The sequence below is a fragment of the Pseudopodoces humilis genome, chromosome 2, assembly GCF_049639895.1.
Source record: "Pseudopodoces humilis isolate 2021_Gansu_Grassland_sample_001 chromosome 2, ASM4963989v1, whole genome shotgun sequence".
NCBI classification, from domain to species: Eukaryota; Metazoa; Chordata; class Aves; order Passeriformes; family Paridae; genus Pseudopodoces; species Pseudopodoces humilis.
The window spans coordinates 21432621-21449841 of NC_142201.1; the positions used below are offsets into that span (position 1 = coordinate 21432621).

Here is a 17221-nt window from a genome sequence, read left to right on the forward strand (position 1 = left end):
TTTTGAGAACAAGATTCCAGTGTAAATGAAGTACAGGAAAGCCATTGTCCTCTTCCTGTCAAGGTTCAAAACACACTGCATCTTCATTTTTAACGACAAGACCACAGTTTGTTTTGTTTGGAGAACTCAGTAGTTGATGGGAAAGGAAGACCATTTGTATCCGTTAATAAGTATTCCTTTATTCAGTTTTCCTTTATTTCAGTTATATCCTCAGTTTTCATATAAAAGGAATAGCTCTGTGAGCAGCAAAATCTTGTGTCATCCTGGTATCTCCATGACTTAATTTGAGCTCTGCACCCCAAAGTTTCCTTTAGAAATAACTGACAGAAGATGATTTCTGGGATCATGGACTCCAGCTTCTATAAGAGGGGATGATGAGATCATACAACGCTTTTTATACAGATTGTAATCCAGGGTTTGAAACCAAGGGCTACATTGATTACTGGTGGTAACCAGTAATGAGTGATGTCTCTCAAAGGTCCATATTGGGACAATGCTATTAAATATCTTCATCAGTGACATAGACAATGGGATTAAGTGCACCCTCAGCAAGTCTGTGGGTGACAGGTGCAACTGATTCACTTGGGGAAAGAAATGCAATCCAGGGGTACCTCAACAGCCTGGAGGAGTGAGTCCATGAAAACTTAATAAAGTTAAGGAAGAGCAGTTTAAGGTCCTGCACCTGTGTCATGGCAATATCCTTTACCACTAGGGGCTGGATGGTGAATGGATTAAAAGTAGCCTTGCAAAGAAGGACTTGGAGGTACTGGTGGATGAGAAATTGTTAATGAGTGAGCAATGTGTGCTTGTAGCCTAGAAATCTGACTGTATCCTGGGCTGCATCAAAAGAAGTGGCCAACATGTTGATGGAGGTGATTGGCACCCTTTATTCTGCTCTGGTGAAAGTTCAGCTTGAAATGCTGCATCCAGCTCTGAAGTTCTCAACACAAGAAAGACGTGGACATGTTAGAGTGGGTTCAAAGGACAGACACAAAGGTGATCAGAAGACTGGAGCACCTTGCCTGTGAAAACATACTGAGACACTTGGAGTTGTTCAGCCTGGAGAAGGCTCTTATGAGACCTTACTGCCGCCTTTCAATATATAAAAAAGGACTGATAAGAAATGTAGAGAGAGACTTTTTGTCAGGGCCTGTAGTGACAAGGAGCAAAGGGGAATGGCTTTAAACTAAAATAGCATAGATTTAGAGGGGCTGTAAGGGAGTTCTTTATTGTAAGGATGGTGACACACAGGAACAGGTTACCCAGAGAGGTTGTGGATGCCCCATCCCCAGACATGCTCAAGGCCAGGTTGGGTGATTTTGAGCAGCCTGAACTAGTGTGTGGCATCCCTGCTCATGGCAGGGAGGTTGGAACTAGAAAGTCTTAAAGGTCCCTGCAACCAAAACCATTTTATATTTTATGATATTTCTGTATAATATCATACAGTGATACTATATGACTATCTATGCATGTTTATAAAACATGCAAGAGTATTAAGGTAAATGGCTGAGTATATATATATAATGGGTCAATTTTAACACTCTTATAGCACTAAAGGTAGCACTCTATGCATCTCAGCATTGGAACTGGAATTTGGAGATAAAGTAGAAAACTAGTAATGATGGAATCACATTCAGGTTTTTTGTTTGTTTGTTTGCTGTTTGTGTTTTTTCATTTTTTTCTTATTTTTAAAGAAATTATATCACAATGAAATCCACTGAGTACCCTCAGTGTACCTATTTGCAGCTGATTTCATGATTGTGTGCCCTAGCCATAGTATGAGACTGTTCATCAAACAACATGTTAGAAGAATTAAGGTTTCTGGTTCTTTGGGTTTTTAAAAATAGGCTTTTAGTACAGCCTTAGGAAAAGAACTTCCAGCACTGCTCCAGAGGGCCTGGATATCCCATACATTCTATGTTGTATCTGCTAAAATACTGAATTATTTCCATTCTGTGCTAAATGCGAGTAATCCACCACAATTATGCTAATCACTGCCCTGAAAACAAATTGATACAGCTGTTGAGTGACTACGGAAGATGATGGCATATTTCTTTCTTTTTTGAAAGAAAAAAATAAAATGTTTTTGCTAGCAGGAAGCCAAATTGCTTGTAGAAATTACTTAGAATTGAAAATCACTATTTGATTCTGAAGGTAAATATGTTTGTTTGTATATATGAATATAAAATACATTTAGCTTTAATTGCATGCCAATTTAGACCCAGATAGCTGGCATTGCTCAGAATTTTTTTAGAGTGTTATTTTTTCTTTATTTTCTATTGATGTTGTTCAAAAGATACATTTTTATATATATATATATATATATATATATGTATATATGTACATACACACAGTTTTTTCTATTGGATATTAAGTATGAAAGCTGAAAGTATCTCAACCACTCTTTCTACCAAGTTTATTATCAACACCCTCCACACATTTCCTTTCATATATACTGCTTAGCATTTAATTTTTCTTTTCCAAGAAAAAAGCCAGAGAAAGGGAACACAACAAAATTATGGTAATATTGTTATCCACAACCTAAAAAAGACCTCAGAAAATCTGAGTGTAGGTGGAACTACTCAGGTTAAGTAAAATCAGATTCTGTCAGCTTTCATTATAGGCTCTATTTCTTATGAAGATGTATGAAGTAGTACTATTCTTTTTTTCACCTGGTTGCAGCTGTATTAATAGCATTGGAGATTTGCCTTTCTGCGCTCACAGCATGATCATGGATTTAAAGCTTACACAACTATTCACAGAATGTTAGAAAAACAGCCTGAATTTTTATGTTTCAATATGACTTCAGGAAGTAACTGACAAAATTTGGTGCCTAGTTATAATCTTAAAAAGCTGCATTTTTTCTTTATGTAAGAAATCAATAGCCTGCAACCAAATATTTATTAAAATTGTGGTTTGCCTCTCCATGGTGGAAACAAAGCTCTTTTATCTGGAACTAAATCACACATTTAATTCTAATGTAGTTTGCAGTCAATGGATTTAATTATACTGAAAAATTTTGTTGCTTCTATCATTTGGGTCTTTTTGCTTGGCTTTAAAGGTACGTAGGTGATATTTCCTATTCTGTATCATACCATTGTGACTGCTATTGCTGGCAGACATATGTCATGAATTTGATTCATAAAGATGAGATGCAAATCCTTGAAAACTATCTGTGAATAATGAGGTGCAGTCTATTCTTACTTAAACAATGTCACCAAAATAGGCTGCAGGTATCCCTCCTTGAGCACAGGAGTTGGATCAGATGAACTCCAGAGGTCCCTTCCAAATAATCTATGAACCTGTGATCTTCATATAAGAGCAATTAAATTTTTCTTTCTATGGATTTAAAATAACAGTATGACCCTTTCATGTCTCTAAAAGACACAAAATTATTCACATGAACGCCTCTGTGTCGGAACAGGAAAGAACAACCTTTATTCTCTGACTCCAGTATTTATAGATTCTCAACAATAACCAGGGATTGGATAATTAAGTTACCACCTTCCCAAGCACACTGGTCATGAGAAACATCCATCAAAAGATGTTTCTTAGAAGGAATGTGATAAACAACTTATGTTTATAGAACTTTCATGGGAAAGTAACTAAAACTATGAAAACATTATCAGAAGGCTTTAGTTTTCAGGGTGACATTTTCACTTTTATTATATGGAAGTATTAAAAAGGATGGAAAATACCCCAAAAATTTATGTTACAAGTTTAAATAATGATGCTGAGTTACTTGAAAAGTTAGGTGATGAATAACTAGAGAGTTAGTGTCTGTTGTTAATACAGTTCTATTTAAAGGAAGAAAGTTAAAAAAAATATACTTTATTTGACCAAATGAAACAGAAGTAAATACTTTAAAGACTACTGAAATAGTTCTTATTTCATATTTTTTATAAAGTATTAGTGAAATACAACTCATTAAGTGGCATGGTGTGAGTCTACAATACAAAATCCAAACAATGGCCGAACTAGGATCTGTTTTTGTTAAAAGCCATCAAAACTAAAATGTATAAATAGTGAGCTAATAAGCTACATAAGGGTACAAGAAATTCAGATCTGATATATTCAGATCAAATATATTAATATTTGAGATCAGAATTCCTTAAAGCATATGTATGTGAAAAGCAGGAATTAAGCAATCTGAGTTTATTAATTAACAAAGCTGGACTCTTGATAGATGAATTTAACAAAGAGAATGGATGTATTAGAATTTCACCAATGAAAATTGAAGCTGGGACAGAGTAATCACAGCAATTACACTAATAGGTCACTCTCTTGGCAGCTTCATTGTCTTTTGGAATATGAATTTTCAGTGTTTTTAAATATTAATATAGTATTAGTGCAACTTTCTCTGAGATTTTTGAAATTTAAATAGTACCACAGTATGCACAGTATGCTACGGATAGCTTTAAAAAAAGGAGTTAAAGAGTTATCAAAACTTGTGTTGACCTCTATTTAAAAACAAATTGGAACTCATTTGGTACAGAGTGTTTTTCAGTGAAAAAATATCTCATGGGGAATTTAAATTAATTAATTAGCTGAAGAATTTTTCCCTATAGCTGTGTGTGGTTTATCATTTGAAAACTATATTCTGGAAATCATCAAAATCATAAAAAAAAATAGCTCAGTTTCTTTTTTTGTTTGAAACATGAAATAAGTAATCAATATTGCCAGAATATGGCAACAACACTTAACAGTTTGTATTATTGGCAGTGTAGCTCCCATGTCTAGAAGTACAATGATCTCAGTGCAAGACTTTAGAAAGGATAATTGTTGCAAATATGCTGAAGTTCAGGGCCAGAGAAATAATGAATTGGGACTCCTGGATGGTTATCTTCCATACCTATAGAAGACAATATTAAATTCCAAAAAAAGTGATTAGCATCTTGCCAAGGTGATAGCTGTATCATCATTTTGAGGGATGGGCTTCAAGGAGCAGCAGCTGTCTAAATAAAGGCAAAAAGGAGATTTGATTTGTTTGTTCTGAGAATCAGTAAGAATACTACTGAAAAAACATATGTGTACTTTCTCACTATTTAAAAATAATTATATACAGCTGTAAGCAAGATCTTTAGATGATGGAGCTTTTTCTCTCATGCAAAGAAGGCATTATGGAAGGAATTATTTTGAAGAATAAAGTGTAAAATCACACAGGAATTACTGATGTATCTCCAATATGAGGTAGAATAATCTTCTCCTCTGTCAAAGGGATTTAATTGTCTGTCCTGACCTCCATCTGTTCTATTAATTGACTGCATTAGTTTGTGGTAGATATTTTTGGTTGGTATTATGTTTTATTAGTGAGCTTTCTTAAGATGATATAATAGAAGCACACAGGAAGTTGTAACTCCTGCCATGTGACAAGGTATATTTTTTCTATTTTTTCTCAATCCTGATCTAAATCAGTTGACTGAGGGCAGAAGAAAATAGATCAGTCCTTCCTAGTCAACCTGGCAGCTGCAAATTGTATTCTGGGCTATTTTTTTTGCAATATCATCCCATATGGATATGATATGAGACTAAAAGGGAAAAAAAAAAAAAAAAGCAAACCTCAACCCAAAACCAAATAAGTAAAGAAAACCAGAAACCCTTTACAAAAGAAATGAAATTAATTCCTTCTACACATTAAAATAAATTTTATATTGATTGATTTGGTGGACATATTACTTTTCCAGTATACAAAAGGAAGCTAAAAACAAATGACCAGGGAGAAGAAAAGAGTTACAGGAAAGAATTATGATTTGGAGAAAGGAACATGCTAGTGGTGTGCACTCTATGAGAAAGATTTGAGAATTAGTAAACAACTGAGAAGGCAATATGCAGAAGAGGAAAAGTATAGAAGTACTTTTATAAGAGGACATTTTCAAGCAGGGAAGAACAAGAGTAAGGTGGGTCTTGAAAAGGTACCAAGGCATAATGTTTTGTCATTGAATCATATTGTTAAAAAATATTTTTTGTCATATTTCAAAATGCCCATGTAGTTTTGCAGTCTTGTGAGAGTAGGTAGGGTGTTCTAAATAATATTATAACCATTTTAGTAGTAATAAGAGTAATAACAACAACAACAACAACATTGTATTCATCTTGTTAGACAGTTGTTTATAAATGGTACTCATTGCAGCAAAAAAATCTTGGTAAATATGTTTTTTAAACATAAATAACTCAAATATTTCTAACATAATGCTCATTTTGCACAAGCATATCAGTTCTATGTTGATAAAGACTAAAGATGGCAAAAATGGATAAACTTGTTCTCTGAGATATGATTTTACACCAAGCAAAATTCATTGCAACAGTTTTTAAAATAACTTGAAGATGGCTATGGGAAAAACAATATTAATGACAACAATAATAAAAACAGCCTCAGAAAATAAGATTAACTGAATGGTAGGTGAGAAAATATCTGAATTTTAGTCTTAACTTTGTACACTGAAATTCCTACCAATGGATGCTACATCGTCTTCAATAAACTATTAGCACAATTAATGACAGAAGAGACAAAAACTGTTAAACATAGCAGAATAAGCACTTCTAGAGTTTAGTCATAAAGACTTTGTTCATGAAACAAACAGGAAAGTTACAAGGTTCTTAACTCTGTGATTATAAAGATAATTCTATATATTATAATATATATATTATATATTGGTAAGAGGTGGAAGAAAAAATCATCTTGCTACAGCTCAGGACAGTTGGCTGTCTAATCTGGGCTAATCACTTTGGCTTTTTCAACATAATCTTCAGGATGTTTTCATAGCGGTTGATTTCAACTAATATTTAATGTCAAAAACCTATGGTTATAGTCGGAAGAACTGAAGTATATGTTTCTGGTATAGACAGAATATCTGACTTTTTCATATACAGTCCTGGAACTGAACATGAGCTTTAGTATTTGTTTCCAAGATAGAGAAGGTATCTATTCATTGTGCTAGGCAAAGATGGAAACATTCCAATAATTGGAGTGAAAGGGTGAACAGGAGGAGAAACAGTAACTTCTGTGTTTTTTTGTGGCCTTCCATTTCCTACTCAGATACAACTCTACACATTACAAAGTAAATATGATATATTAGAGTAGATTTCTGAAAACCCTTTGATGCAAGAAAATATAATTACATGTGAGATGACTTTGAAGTTTCCCATGTAATAGAATGATAGGGATTGTCACGCAGATAATTTTGAGATTTTTTTTCCTAGGAGAAAAGCACTGCATATTATTCTGAGATTTCTCTTAGAATTATTAAAAGACCATGAAAGATGGATTTATTTTTATCATTTGTGAGTGTGGAATTTGAAATGGAGGACCTTTTTAACTGAACAGAAAACTATCTAGAAAAGATTTGATATTTTTCCTGCTTTTTTGTCATGTTCATCAGTGGTGAGGAAAGATATCTCTTGATTTTATCCATGAGGTTATATCTTAGTCAATAAAATGGTCCAGGTCCTGTTCTCTGCCCCTGAGGCCATATAACATAGCAGAGGTTGCATCTCTATAGTGAAAATCTTTCTTACTAAAAAGTAAAAATAAGAGCTGTCTGTTGGGGGATACCTCTGGCCTATCCTACTCCCTGTTCATGCCTGTGCATTGGCTGGGAGGTATGAATACTGGGACAGGACAGTGTTGGAGTCCATGCACTAGACCTATCTAGTTTACTGCTTAGACCCTGAATTCCAGTGTTTACTGCATTGGCCTGAAAACTGCTTAAGATACGGATCCATAGTGGGACTTTTGTATGGTAATATTATGCTTAGCTTTTAGGGGTCCATAGTATGTAATATAATTCACAGCTCCCCGTACTTATATCAGCTAGAAAGTTAAGGATTTCATCCTTCCTTATTGAATTCAGCATAGACAGGACAGTAAGCAGAGTATGTGCCACAGACTGTCTTCTAGGTAAGCTTTTAAACTGTGTTTGCCATAAACGGGAGAAAGAAGTGGGGAAGGCAGCAGGCAGCCCAGAAATGGTTTCATTATGTTGTCTAAAATCATGAAACAATATTTTCAGTTGGAAAAGACTTCTAAGATTCAGCCCTGCCACACCCACCACTAAACCGTGTCCCTAAGTGCCACATCCACGTGCCTTTCAAATATCTCTGGGGATGGTGATTCCATCACTTCTGTGGGCAGCCTGTTCCAGAGCTTAGCAACTCCCTCAGTGAAAAAAATATTTAATCTAAACCTCTCCCACTCCAACTTGAGGCCATTTTCACTTGTACTATTGCTTGTTATTTGGAAAAACTGACTGCTCCCCACCTAGCTTTCAGGTATTTGTAGAGAGCAATAAGGACCACTCCTAAAGGTTCTTTTTCTCCAGGTGAGATGACCCCAGGTCCTTCAGCCACTCTTCATATGACTTGTGCTCCAGCCCCATTCACCATTGATCTTCACTGAGCTTCATTGATCTAACAGCATTGATTTAGCGACTGATTCTGATGATCCCACTTTTCACAACATTTTGTGGAGACTTATTTTTGATGAAACATGTTCTCTTACCTCTTAAATACAAGGGGTTCAAGACAGCATTTAGCGGGTGAAAGCCCACTAAGTTAGGAGGAGAACCATGCAGGAAGAGAAGCCGAAGGACACTCTTCCTTGTGCTGGTGAAGTTGTCCACTTTCAGACAAATAAAGGAAACCTTAGGGGAAGATTTACTTGATAAAATTTGATGATGCAAAACCATAGTAAAGATAAAATCCAGTCACAATTTTTATTTTATTAAATAATCCTCCTACAAACTGCAAAAGGCTTGCTTGAAAGTAACAATACCTGTCCGAGGAAATTTGTACTTTATGGGAATTCAGTTAGTTTTCTCATAGTCCAAGGGTAAGAGAGAAGTCTTTTGGTTCAGGGAAAATGACTCAGAGAGTCCTCATAGGTATCCCATCCTTATTTGAAAGCTAAGGTTTGTAACTTGAAAGAGGGAGCAGTGGGTTTAGATTTCTTCAGGTTAATGAGGGTAGCCACTCAACTTCCTCATTTCCAGAATGAATGTGTAATTGTGACATTATCATATGAATGAAGGCAGTATCACCACCTGGTAACTGAACCAGGGAATGAAAATGTCCTGCCTGTGTCTCCTGTGTAATTAAGTTCTAAGAATTTGTATAATAAAACAGTAACTTTTTTTGGCTGTATATGTTAATGGTTGTGTGTGTGTGTGTGTGTGTGTGTGTGTGTGTGTGTGTGTGTGCGTGCATGTGTGTGTTCATATGCCCAGCTGGTTCAAATTACTATTTCCACCCTGTTGCTGGTTATTGTAACATTTTTAATGTCTCCTGTTCTGAGACTAGAATGCCTAGAGGGAGATATCAAATTCTAATCATTAAATAGCCTCAAGAGATCAAATTGCATATCAATCAGTCCCTTAGACAGTTTCTCAGTTGATTCAGACAAGAGTTTTAGTTTCTTTCATCCTTGACAAGGACATGCACTTCAGTTCAATGGTGAAGACAAGAAAGAGAGGACTGAGACCTGTGAGTTTCTTTGTATAATATTTAGACAAAACCTGTTAGACTTCCTTAAGAATTTTTCTTTTCACTCATTTGACCTTTCTTACTGGAGAGGAGTTAAGACTCATTCCATGTTACAAATGCTTTTTTATGGAGGTCTTGCAGTGCTGGTAGGTAATGAACATTGATTTTTTTTGAGTTTATTCAACTTATGAAGGCCTACTCTGTAAGCCTAATGTATAAAATACTGATTTTTGTGTGCATGTATTGTTTTTTTTTTTCATATCCATAAATTAGTGATTTCCTCCAGGTGTAGCAGATTTTACTCTACAGGAGCTTTTGACTTAAAGAAACTCAGAGCTGAACATTCTTTTGCAGATAATAATCTTTTTGTTTTTGTAGAAACACATATGAATTTAAGCAAAGAGAGGTGCATTAAAGAAACAAAAAGAGACCCAGAGTGTGTTACATTTCTTTTACTAGAATATCAGAAGTTAAATCCGGAAATGATGCCATCAGTTGTGCTAGACTGTACTGATGCTATTTTTTATACATTTGCCTAGCATATGTACTAGAAATGTAGTATTTTCTTAGGACTTCACAGCTGCAATTAGACCACAATTGAATTTCTACAGTGCTCATTCAGTCATAGGAAACTTAAATTCAGATCACAGTTTGAGCTGAATGGAACACACCCATAATTTAGGATTATTACTTAGTTCAGGCTTATGTTTGTAAGGAGTTTATGCCATGTTTTTCCTTCCTAATATTGAAACCTTATGTTTATTTGCAATCTTAATCAATTTATCCTAAGAAGCAGCAAGTATCCTAAAATTTGTGTGGTCACTGAAATTCTTCTGTACTTACATGTAATAGCAGTTGAAATTTCTGTTCAAAAAGACAGATAAATCTTATTTATTAAGAGATAAGTGCAACTGTCTTAACTGAGCATTCTCGGTTAATCTTGCATCCTTCTGGCCATACAGTTCTTTTATAATTTTAAATACAAAAAAAAAAAAAAATAAGGGAAACTATATCTGTGATTGTTCAACAAACACCTCTTATAATTAGTTTGAAACAGCTGGTTTTTTGAGAATGCTGAATTACTTTGTTTTTTTCTTGGAAAGGAGTGATTATCATGTTTTCTTTCCCTCTGCTTTTCAAATTGGTTTCATTATTGAGAGAACTGCAGTTTTCAAAAACGTTGTAGGAACCACACAGCTTTTTCTCATAATCCCATTGTTCTTTTTGGTAGTGTATGAGATTTAGAAATTCAGAGTAAGAGTGGTAGCTCCGGGCAAGAAGCAGTGATATGAAAGAAATGTGTGCTCATTTTCTGAAATGTAAATGGTGACTCTAGTTTCTAACCTGAGGGATCTACTGACACTGTCCAAGCCTATCTGAGCCCATTTCTCTCACTTGGAGAAATTCATAGAGGGATAAATGCAGCATGTTCTTTGAAAAAAAAACAAGCCAGTTTAATTCAATGCTTGTCTGTAATTTCTATTGCTGTTCAGCCTTTATTTCCATATTAAAACACTTAAAAAAAAAATCTATCTTTATCTTCAGTGACTTCTAATCATACAACTAAAACCAACTTCAAAGTCAGTCATGATGCTTATTTATCTGGCATTTATTGTCACTTTAAGCAAGGGTGAATCATAATTCTTAAATTTGTACCACTTTCTTCTCAGTTTAAACTTTAAATATTGAAGAAATTTTTGGCTATGAATTAATTAATTATAATTCCCACCTAAATAATTCTATTATTCTGTGAGACATTATTCAGATAATCATCCCTAGTTAAGTTTATAATGCTAAGTTAATGTCATGACCCACAGTACAGGGTGTGGTGTTGCAAATTCTCATCAGGCCGAACAAAAACACTGGACCATGTGTTGGGAAACTCTTCTGCTTTATTGTGCAGTTGTGTTCTTAGCTGCAGCAACCAGTTAAAGAAAAGAGGAAGAAAGAGAGGAGAAAGTGAGAGGGGGCGCGATCTGTGTTTCTCTTAAGTAAATTAGGCTTTTTGCACAGCCCCTGCACAGCCAGCCCTTCCCCAGGAAGTGAGTTGGGGTGAAGGGGACTGAGCACGAGTCCCAAGGCAGAGCAGGAAGTTGGCTCAGGACATTGCTGCCCCACCCCTCCTCTGATCACCTTTCCTGTAGCAATGCTCAGAATGTTTGAGACAAAATATGCTTAGGTCTGGTTACAGATACAGTACAATTAGGATTATTATAAGTCTAGATGTTGGTGGAGTTTATTTTGTTTTGGGGTTTTTTATTTTGTTTTGAAGGTGTTTTGTGTATTTGTATGTATTTCTGTGAATAATTTTATAATAATTTATTTGAGTTTGGAAAATGCTTACAAAAATACAACAAAATAAACTTATATGTGCTATAGGAAAAATATTTTTTTTTGGTAAAACTTAACTGTGTGTTTATTTGAAGCCACACATTGCTGTAGTTACAGTTCTAAGATTCAAAAATATCTCATGATTGGCCAGATTTGGTAAATAAACCTCCTAACAATTTTCTAAATAATCCAATCTAAAAGGTGCACATTGGTTCATGATTGCTGTTCCTCTGTGTTGTTCACTATTATGTTGTCTGATATTTCTGAATAACTTTATGTAGGATAATGAAAAATTAAGCTTAGTTCATTTCAGTGTATCAAGGAAGTTCTAGAACCTCAGAAAAAAACCCTAAAGACATTATAGCCCTTTGGATTTTTTTTAAATTTGAAAGATAATAGACAAACCCAGGATGAATTTACTGGGATTTGGAAAAAGTGTTTTTTTGTTATTGAATGAACATTTAAATACATCAACTATTAAGAGGGTGTAGTGCTGATTATGAGGTAGATGTGTACTTAAACCTGCTTTGGGAAGAGCTTTTACAGAAGATAACTGTGGGATTAGTTTTCTTCAAATATTTCAAATCATGTGGACATATTGCTCAAATTAATACTGTAGGCCTGTTCAAAAATTTCTATGCCTTGGATAGTTCTTATTTACAGTATCACACAACAATGTTAGTTTATTATAGAGATTTATATATGTTATAATAAGATAATATTTTAATTGCTTTTGTTTAAAACTGATCAACCAAACACACACAAAGACACAAGGCGAAACAACAAAAAAAAAAACCAAAAAAGCAAGCCATATATATCCACTTTACTTAGTAACTTTCAAAATTACTTATTTCAAGGGGACAAAGGGAATGGAAAGAAGAAAAAACACAGTTCATGTTCTTGGTAAATGAAGTATTTCTTGAATCCCCCTAATCTGAGAAATGCATTAAATACTTAGCAAAATGTCAGTATGAGGAGAATCTGAAATTTTATTAATTACATAATTTGTCAGGTTTTTATTACTGACTAGCTGGTTGCTCTTACATTTCAGGTAATCAAGCTGACTGTATGTTTTCAGAGTGTATGTCTGATGAAAGGGACATGAGTCTTTAACCCTGACTCTCTATTGAGGTCATACCTATGTAAGTGCCCAAAAATCTCCTTGGGAATGTGAGCAGAAGGGAGGGTCAGAAACTAAAAGTGGTCAATTACTGAAAGCTGAGGTGTACTGTTCTGCACTTGTTGTTTTAGATAAAGCCTGAGAAACACTAGGATATCTGTGGAGTCTCCAGTTTCCTGTGTTCATATAATTTATATTTCTTTTTAGTTTTCATGAACAGTGTAACTGTTCATGACCTGGACAAGCGAATCAAAACAATCTTGAAATCACTTTAGTTTTCTGTTCTACACTGGAGCAAAGAGGACTTCTAAGCCATGTCTTCTATTTCCCTAGCAGCTGCAGAATAAGTGTAGAGCTACTGACAGCCATCTCCTCAGGTTGAAAAAGTGGTAACTGCAGGTCCTGGAAACTATCAGTTTAGCTCTGAAGGCCTGATTCATAGACTATTTAAGCATCTCTAAGAGTGTCTTGGGGCACAGATTTATAAACAAGTGGTATTTCCAGACACACATCCATGTTAACTTCAATCTGCATTTTCTTCAAAGGCTATAAATGTCTCATTAGCCTCAAATTACACTCCTCTGCCAATAAGGAAATCACGTATGAACATATGTTATTTCAGATCTTCTTTGACTTTTCTTGTGTGGTGTGCTGCCAGTTGTCATTTTAAACTAAGTAGTCTGGCTTGGATTGATTGTTTTCGATTGTTTGAGTGAGTGATACTTCCAACTAGAAATTTTTTGCAAGCAAGTTTGTATGAATTTTTCTAACATTTGAAGCAGTAAAAAAAAGATGGAAAAAGTAGAACATTATTAGTGATAATAAGAAAAGGCATGACAAGTACATGTCTTCCTGTAGACTCCGTATGTAAAGGTGTATTAAATAGCTGACTGTATACATATAATTTAACATCAAAATAGTTTTGACATATCTAAAAACCTTTCTAGAATGTTTAGTTTTCTATTTAAGATTAATCCCTAATTGAAATCTGTGTCTATTTACATCTTACAACATTTTCAATGATGTATCTACCATCATAGCAGAGTTGCCAAACTTCACAAATTAATAGTTAGCATGCCTTCTTCCTTACCTCTCAATATTATTACTGAAAATTATTTTGTGTGTCTTTGTGTATGAGCATGCTTACATTTCACATGTGAAACTAACCTTAGTAGTAACCTTAATTCCTTAATTAAGGAATTAACCTTAATTCCTAACCTTAACTAACCTTAATTCCTCTAGCAATTTCAATAAACTGAAATGTGTGATATTTTCTGTCAAACTGGGCAGGAATCCCACCCTAAACAAGATATTTTTAATTTTCTTGCCTCAGTCGGGGTTCTTTACCTCAGTATAATACCAAAACCAGTTGTCCTCAGGATGCACAGCTCCCAGAGCTAGAAGCTGGGCTAGTATGGAGAGCTGAGTGGAGCCCCCTTAATCCAGGAGGAAATGGTTAGTGACCTGGTACTTATTACCTATAGCAAATTAGACACACACAAGTCTATGGGCTCAGATTGCATTCACCTGAGGAAGCTGGTGAAAGAGTTTATCAAGCCACTTTCAACCACTTACCAGCAGTCCTGGTTAACTGGAGAAGGTGAGGATGATGGAAAATTAGAAAATGTAATGGCCATCTACAAGAAGGGTCAGATGGTCGACCCAGGGAACTACAGGCCCGTCAGACTGACCATGATATTGGGGAAAGTCATGAAGAAGATCATTCTGAGTGCCATCACATGCTATGTTCAGGACAGGCAGCAAATGAGGCCCAGATGATACTCACAAATGGGTTTACGAAAGGCAGATCCTGTTTGACAAACTTGATCTGTCATAAAGTAACCTGGCTGGTGGATAAGGGAAAAGCTGCAGATCTTGTTCATCCAGACTTCAGTAAAGCATTGGATAGTGTCTCCCACAGCGTCCCCCTGGGGAAACTGGCTGTTCATGGCTTGGATGGATGCCGTCTTCACTGGGTGAAAAACTGGCAGGATAGTTGGGCCCAGAGAGTGGTGGTGAATGGAGTTAAATCCAGTTGGCAGCTGGTCACCCTGTGACCAGTGGTGTTCCCCAGTTTGGGGCCAGTTTAACACCTCTGTTGATGATTTGGATGAGGGGATTGTGTGCATCATCAGTAAGTTCACAGATGATACTAAATGGGATGGGACTACTGATCTTCTGGACCATAGTAAGGCTCTGCAAAAGGAACTCGACAGGATGCATTGACTGAGGACAGTTCTATGGGGATGATAAGGCCAATGGTCAGGTCCTGTAGTTGGGTTGCAAAAGCCCTGTGAATGCTCCAGCCTTGAGGAACAGTGTCTTGAGAGCTGCTCAGCTGAAGGGGAGTTGGGAGTGTTATTTGAAAGCTGGCTGGATATGAGCCAGTGTGTGCCCAGGTGGCCAAGAAAGCCATACTATTTAGTACGTCACATTTTTCACAGTTATATATTATCTCTGCTGTATCAGCTGAAGATTTCCTTCATGTTGTCATTTTTGGTTGTCTCCCTACTGGTAATTGTTCATTTGTGTTTATTTGTCATTACCATTTTCTTTTCTTCTTTTGTTTCCTCTATTTTTCACTTGTTGTTTGCCCAGAAAATTTTTTTCCCTATCCATCTTTCATCATCTGGATCAATGTGTTTCCTTCTACCTGGTCAATTTTGTTAGTGCTGTATTCCATATTTCTTAGAATCTCCTTGCAAACTTCTGCAGTGTGAGTGTCAAGGGAATAAGATCTGTTGCTCATCCCTAAGCACAGATTAAATCCTCAGTTGGATATAACTGGAAAATCTGATTTGTGCTGCATGATCAGTAAAGTGTGCCGAAGTCAGGATGGGACAGAGCAAGAGGAATGCTACTCAAAATCAGTCACCTGCTGCTGATTTTCATTGTTAAGAATGGTAGGAAAAATCAGATAAGAAAGTGACACTTGAGGAGGAATTTTGAGTGACCCATAGCTATCTGACCACGAGCAGCTGAAGTGAGGCTGCCCATGGGGGATGACCCAGGAGCTGTGGGCACTGCAGAGCTGGCAGTGCAAGACTCTGAACTCCTAAGGCCCCACATTGTGGGTGGGCTGAGGACAGGGGCAGGACTCTGCCACCACCCAATGATCATCAGGCCAGTCAGCGTGAGGAGTCAGGTCCCAGGTCTACCTGGGGACCCAGTGAGGGCAATATCCAGATTGGGTGTGAGGTTGGGCATAGGGCTTCTTGCAGCATAGCTCAGGGACTGATGACTCTGGTGATGCCCTTGGGGACATGAAAATTAGAATTGTTAATGGTTTGTCCTTCAGGAATGGTGCTCAAATTGCACCATAGAGAAGATGTCAGTAGAAATGTTGGCCCATCAGCACCCAGTAATATGTATCTGGTATTTTTCTGGCCTCTGGTGTTTCACCAGTTTTGTGGTGAGTCCTAAAATGAATTGAAGAATTCCAGGAGTTTAAAGAGAATAAAATATCTTTCAAATTATTTTCCATTCTGAGTTCTGTCTGAAAACAGGACCTGCTAGTCCACTTATATATAATTTTGATATATAAATGTGTGTTCATCCAACCAAATATGAGGTATCAGTGTCAGTTTCCTATAACAAGGGATTTTTTACTTGTGGAATTTTTTACCTATGGAATTGTTGTCTGTGCTTTTGAGCTGAGTCATGGTTTAAAAGGAAGTCCTTAACTTCTTTGGACAGGTAAAAGAATGCTGATGTATGTTTATTTATACACTTGTAATGGTTAGCATATACCATTGAATTAAAATTTCATTAAAAATTTACAGAATCATTGTATGAATTGCCTTCTATTTAAAAATAAAAGTAGGAGAATGCAAGCAGGTAATGTTACATAATTATAACACTATGTAGGCCAAAAATTGATTTGAGAGATTGTATCATGCTTTTTTATTTTTCTTTTAGTTTTCCATTGTTGTATTTCAGACATAGAAAAAAGATATGGCAACCACTAAATTTGTAACTCATTTTGATTGTTCTCACACTTGGTTTGAACTAATTATTTATTTCATTCATTGGAATTTCTGAATTAGATGGAGGTAAATTAGGTTGTCATACAGAAATAATGTCTGTGAAAAATACTCTGTAGTCATCATCTCATAGCAAAAAGAGATTGTACCATACAGGAAATAAAAGTAATGAATGGTTCCTGTGGGAGTGCAAATAGGCTTAAGAAGAAGATTCTGTTTATTTAGGGTAGAAAATATCCTCAAGCTAAAACTTAAATGTGAATCTCTTCCTGAAATCAGAAATATTTGGGCTGTGGTTTGGTTTGGAAGC

General features: G+C 35.8%; 1 protein-coding gene across 2 annotated transcripts in view; it reads left to right on the forward strand.

Moving 5' to 3' along the window:
* The window catches only part of NLGN4X (neuroligin 4 X-linked), a 160645-nt gene that overhangs the window by 34446 nt on the left and 108978 nt on the right, over window positions 1-17221 (forward strand). The window lies entirely within an intron of this gene.